Source organism: Salvia splendens, chromosome 12 (assembly GCF_004379255.2).
Source record: "Salvia splendens isolate huo1 chromosome 12, SspV2, whole genome shotgun sequence".
In the NCBI taxonomy this organism is placed as follows: Eukaryota; Viridiplantae; Streptophyta; class Magnoliopsida; order Lamiales; family Lamiaceae; genus Salvia; species Salvia splendens.
In genome coordinates, this window is record NC_056043.1 from 11,251,604 (window position 1) to 11,258,466 (window position 6,863).

Here is a 6,863-nt window from a genome sequence, read left to right on the forward strand (position 1 = left end):
CTGATCACACTCAATAAAATTAAATGGTAGTGTGGGTGTCCACTGTGAAAATTTTGGCTCCGCCTCTGGATAAAGGAAGTATTATTTTAACACGTACGATCTTTCAATGTAATCTACAAAATATGAACAGGGCAATGGATTTCCAAGTGCATAAGAAAAAGAGAGGCAAGTGTATAAATACCTAGGAAGAATGTCATCCCACAATTGGTTTACTTTAAAATATATTTAAAATATATCTAACTTGCCATATTAGTCATTGCTAGCTTTAAAGTTTTTTAATCATAATTATTGACAAAGTCTATCCCTTTACTTGACATAATATAAATATATATATAAACTGTACATGTATTAGAAATAATTACAAAATCGAATGCACTTTTTAGTTTTGTTTCAACTTACATTTATACAAATGACATATATCAAATAATTTTAAAAGGGCTTTATAGTAGTTAGAAAATGTTGTACTGTGCTAATTTGTAATTTGGATTTATCCACTCACGTTATACATCATGCAACACTTCGTGCAAAGAAAATCTACATGTAAATTTAGTTTATATTCAAAATTTAATTACCACACTATTCGTGATATTCCTAGTAATAGGTATAATTTTGTTGCTAAATAAATTAAAATCTCTTTCAAATTAATAAAGCTTTGCGGTCCTTCAATAATGAGAGACACCCGGGCAAACGCACAAATATTTTTTATATTCGTTCCCTAGGCATATATATACCTAGGGTTGACTTTGGGCGCGAAATAAGCTGTCGGTCGAACCTGGCGGGTCGCCAGGTTTGTTGGGCGTCGAAGCTGGCGAGTCGCCAGCTGCCTGCGCCGTTTTTCACTTGTTTTACTGGCGGGTCGCCAGGTTCGTTTGCATGCGAACCCGGCGGGTCGCCAGCTATGTCTCTGCTCCGCGCAGTCTTTGTAAAACGGCCATATCTTCTTCTACCGAACTCCAATTGATACGTTTAAGATATCCATGCGAAGCTCTTTCGAAGAAGAGATAATGGTATGAAATATGGACTGATTGGACTCAAAATCTCCAAAAAAACTGTCTTTAACCAAAGCTGTTGCACATCCACATATTTTGTACATTTTTTACACCTTCTTCACAAAATGGTCAAAATACCAATATCATAGAGAAGTAGCTTTAACCATGTCTCAAAGTACATAATATATGATCAAAACCAAGTAAAACTACCCTCTAAAACCATGTAAAATCCAAGTGAATCGAAAATCTATAACAGAAAATAACTCTTTGATCTAATAAATATATGAAAATATATTATCAAATATTAGTAAATATGTGTTATGCTCTAAAAAATTTATTAACTAATTAATTTTTCTACCATCAATTGCTCATTTTAAAATTATTCACCGGAACCACTCCCTATATATATATAAATATTATCCCATCATTCTCCTCTCCCAAACATTATTTTAAAGTCAACTATTATTGTCTGTTTTTTTTGCGTTTTGATATGTTATATTCGTGGAATTAAGAAGTTGTTAGCAGACCAAATATGAGAGTCCATCCCAAAAGATTGGGCGAGAATTCAACTGAAGTCCAACAACTTGCACTGATTTAATTACAATCGATCAATACCTTTAAGGGAAAACGTTCTCATTAGTTAGGACAGTAATCCTTCCCCAGAGTGGTAGTCTACCACTCTGAGTAACTAAACCTCCCAATAAAAGAACTAAATTTACAAACTAAACATGAAACTCTTACGAATGACTAACATATAAGGAGAAAGAGTCTATAACAAAAACACATACATACCTATATTATTTTAATTAATGGATTGGGAGAAGATGAAGGAAACTAGGAATATCGAAAGGGAGCCGGTGAGAAAAACAAGGGCAATGGTTGTGCAAACTATATGGGCAAGTTGGAATGAGGTAACAAGAAAATTATGCATCTTGTGTTTATGTACGACGTCATATTTGGATGTGTAGTTCCATCCATTTTTCTCCGTTTTGCAATAATATGAGTTGAGCCTTTCCTTCATCCTTAAATTTTCCATTCTCCTTATCAAAACACTCATGTTTGTATCCACTGCGTTTTGAGAATTTCCTGTCAATTTAGACATTAGAGAGAAAAGTAGAGTCATATATATTTCTAAACATCAATTTAGACTTATAATTATTCATTTTATATATGGATACATGATTATTTTGGATACTATAAACAAAATCAAATTAATCATCCAATTTCCTGTTTATGTGTGTGTTCATATATGAATCATAAAACAAAGCTCTCTTTATTATTTGCGTGTTTGAGATTTTCCAACAAAAAAGTGTTCAACAATAGAAATTAGGTCAAGTCGTGGATCAAAGTACAACATTGTAAAGCATGAAAGATACCTTCATCCTCAAAATTCTGGAATCTGGCTTGTGGAATAAGTTGTACCTTGCGCTTGCAGGAGAAATAGGGATTTCTTGATTTGCAAAAACTACTACAACTGAATGACAAAGAGGCCATCTATGATTCTATATAAACTAATACTACATCAATCTAACTCTTTTAATTTTAATATTGGGAGCATTTTAATTAGTTTCTACACTATTTGCTGTACGCACTATATATAAATAGGGTTATAGTATGTAAGGAGTTTGTGATTGGGCCATCTATTTAGTTAACTTTATATCACATGGACAGTTGTCTAATTAACTAAATGCTGCCTCTTCAACCAAATTATCATTAATTTCAAATTAAAATTACTATTGAATTTTCAGCTAATAGTTTCAGCACACTTTGGACTTTTGAAACTGCTGGAACAAGAGGCATAGAAAATCATGGTGTGCAGTACCTTTATGTCTCAATTATTATTACTATTATTATTATTATTATTATTATTATTATTATCATCATCATTACTAGTATTATTTCTATTACAAGTAATTTGTTTATTTGTAATGAGAAAATTTTGTAATGATTTGAAACGTTTTCTTGCATGTGTTGGGAAATATGTTGTGCGACAATCTCAACTGAAAAAAGTCATTACTCAGATATCAATTGATGTCCTTTTATTATGATTTATGCATGCATGATTCATCGTCGTCCATTTAAGCACTGGGTCCTTTTTTATTTGAACTTACTTAAATTGGTATTGTGACCTAACTTTAGTACCAACATAAATAAGTATCAAACATTAACTTGCTAGTAGATTGTTAATTATCATATTCACTTCTATTATTATTTTTCCCTTTTGTCCTTTAATTTGCTCATGCAAGCTAATAATATTTGTTAAAATGGTTCAAATGAAAGCCATTAATTCTTACGAGGACAGGGACCTAATTTAATTTCAACTCTCTAATTGTAAAAGTCTGGAGGTTCATAATAATAAAAATCTAGTACTATAAATTATGAAAATTCCTTCTTTATAAAAATCTGAGTCATTGACATATTTATAACTATTTTTGATGATTCAGATTATGTTTCTGTTCACACAAGGTTTTTTCATCATGTCCCTATATATACCCTTAATATACGTGGTACCTTTTAAAGTCATGTCGACTCACATGATATGCTGCCTTCCAATTAATATCCCACAATTTATATAAATTAATGAAATTGAAAATCTTTACGAAAATTCGAATTGTATTTTTCTTTATACTTGACTATATAAAGTAAATTAATTATTAAGCTTTTTACAATCTAACCCAACTATCATGCTAATCTTCGACGATGTAATTAATTATTTATTGTTGCTATAAATCGACGATGTAATTAATTATTTATTGTTGCTATAAATTGACGTGAGAGGCACATGTCTATACATGCAAGGGTGCCATATAAACAATTAATAATATAGGTACAAATCGTGAAAATGATTAGCATTAATTAGATATGATCTCGCGATTCGTGAGTCACCAATACTTCATTTGGCGAAAAAAGTAGGCGATCTGCCTAAACCACAGAAGAATTAGGTATATAGTAATCATTGACATAGCTATAGTGGTTTTTCGCCTCCCGAATAATTAAAAATATCGTTGATATTTTCATAATTTTATATTGCAATAATAAATTATTAAAATATTATTATTATTATTATTATTATAAGTTATATTTGAAATTTTAGCTTGTGGTTTAATAGAAATAAGTCTAATCACGAGTAAATACAAAGACTATTTCTAAATTTTTTAATTATAACCATACTTATAATTAGTGGTAGTATATTTTTTGTTGGAATCAGGCGTAGCAAAAATTTCATAGGTCAAAACTTGGTTCTTCGAAATCTAATGTAAAAATTTAAAAGTATTACAATTACAAAGCTCTTTATGGAAGCTTTCAAGTTTTACTTATTGGGCTTTGGCTATTGAAAGTATCCAAAAAAGGCTAGAGACTTGTTTCCGCGCGTGAAACTCAGATTTTTTTTTCTTTTTATTGAAATTAAATTTGATTTATATATTGCTTACCATTTGAAAAGTAATGTTGAGAGACTTCCAGTATTGGTACATTAGAATTTCACATAGAAATTCGAAAAATAGTCAATTGAGTTTGACTAATGCTAATTACAAAATATCAAGGTTTAAGGTTTTTCTGAAAATTTAAATTCACTACAAATCAAAAGTTTGGTACACTTCGTATAGATGTGGATTGATCCCATTATTAGTTTAGTCTATGATATTTTACTTTTAGCTATTCCACTTGTTCATCCTAGTTTTAGTTTAGTTTTGATAGTATGGTAGTTCCCGATCTGTGGGCTTCCTATTCATTGTTTCTTATTCTATCTTTGGATCCAAGTCATTTTTAGGCTTGAGTCACGTTTTGGAACGATACATTTTAATTTTATTCACGAGTTGGGGGTTTGCCTAAACCCCGTACCCACCCTGGGTGTCTTTGATTAAATAAAAAAAGTCATTAGGTTATAAAACATCGGAGAAAAGTACATGTAACAAGTAACCGGCAGAGTATTTCAATTCCCAAAAAATAAAAACCTGCAAAATATTAAATACACCTATATAAGAGTTTTGTAAGAATTTGTCTTGCTAATATAATTGAGATTGTAACATTAAGGATATTTTAAACAATTTGGACAAAAATACTGTAAACACATGTTTTCATGATGTAGGGGTTAATCTTTAAAAATTAACCCAGTTCCAATCATGCTTAAACTTTAATCAGATACTTACTCAATTTGTTAAAAGTATTTCTTTGTGGCATTCTTGATCAATTATTAACCAAAGCAAAAAAGAAAAGTTACTAAGATGAATAAAAAAGTTAATTGAGAATCAATTAGTGCAAACTTATCGAACTGAAAGTGTAAATTAATAACAAGTGGCACCAAATAAAATTTAATCATTGTGGAAACATGCAAAAAAAAAAATACTATATGGTTGACTCAGAACAAATTGTTATCAGCCACGTACCATTTTCTAATACCCTCATATCTCTACAGCATGCAAAAAGCAAGATTCGTAAAGCAACATATCTCTTTAAATTACAGACGAATTTTTAAATTGTTCATGCTTAATTATGTGTTATTTTATTGGCATCACCCAAACATGATTTTAGTAAAGAAAATCAAGTAGTAAATGCTCTGAATTGTGGCTTCGTGCACGATGTAAATCGGGTTTTTGGGTTTGGTTTCTTTATGTACGAACAAAAAAATATGTTTTGAATTGCTTATATTGTAAAAAAAGTTATTTTTTTATTTTAGTAAAAAAATATTATTTATTGAGGTATATGAGATACTAGATTACAATTTGAAGCTTTTTTTTAAATAAACCTTTTGGAGTATCACAGATCACACGATAATTTCCTAAAACTTAAATAAATCCTATATTTCACTAGTAAAGTGTGGTTTTACCCGGCCTTGCTTGCGAAATTTTCAAAAATAGTAGTAGTACTTCTTTCATCCCGTCATAAGATATGTGTTTCTTTTGAGTAGAGATAAAATAAAATAGGAGAAAAGAATAAATTAGAGGAGTGAAGAGGAAAAAAAGTAGGAGAGAAACTAATTGTATTAGTATTTTGCTAAAAGAGGAACACCTCATATACACTGGGCTTAAAAAAACATAAGAATTGCTTATGAGAGAACGAGGAGAGTAGTGAATTTTGAATTAAGAATGTTAAGTTACACGACTGAACTAGGAAAGAGAATAAATTGGGCTTTTTGATATTACGACAACTAAATACTTCTTAATACAATAAAAAAAGATGAGTTTGATAATCTTTTAGTATTTCTCAGGATAAGCCATAATCAAGAATCAACAATCACTTGGATTATAATCGGGCCAAATATTATAATTGGGCCAATGGTTAAATCATAAATCAGCCCAGACATGAAAATTGTATTTGTGTACACCATACACGAATGAAAATCTTATTGCAGCATGTTTGGTTTGCAAGATAGTATTCTGGGTTTAAATATGTAATAGGTTTGGTTTATGAGATGGATAATCATGAGATAATTAGTTATAGTTAATCCCCTTGAATTAAAATAATCTCACAATTCAATCCTAGATTATTTTGATACTATTTTATCTAGGAAACCGAACATCACCTGAGAGTATCTTATTAGTCGATTGAGAAATTTGTGATTAGAACTCGACTTCACTGGGGGACTGGGGAGCTTTTTTGTTTATAGTACTACTATATAACTTTGTCAAATGTCGGGGCATTAAAATGTCAATTTCTAATTAGTTTTTAATAATGACTACTCCCTCAGTCCCTCAAATTCTGTCACAATTTGACCGGGCACGGGTTTTAAGAAATGTAATGGAAAGTGAGTTGAAAAAGTTGGTCGGGTGTGGGTCCTACTTTTAAAGTATTAGTTTTATAATAAAATATTAGTGGAAATAAGTTACTGAAATGTGAGGTCTACTATCAAAAATGGTAAGAGGTGAAATGTGACCC

General features: G+C 30.4%; 1 long non-coding RNA gene across 1 annotated transcript; it reads right to left on the bottom strand.

Annotated features, from left to right (window-relative positions):
* Window positions 1–1,553: 1,553 nt before the first annotated feature.
* LOC121758181 lies at window positions 1,554–2,802 on the bottom strand. Its single transcript, XR_006041368.1, has 2 exons — window positions 2,366–2,802; window positions 1,554–2,075 (listed from the first exon to the last, which is right to left on the bottom strand). It is a non-coding gene; the product is annotated as an uncharacterized LOC121758181 (long non-coding RNA).
* Between the last annotated feature and the right edge of the window lie 4,061 nt (window positions 2,803–6,863).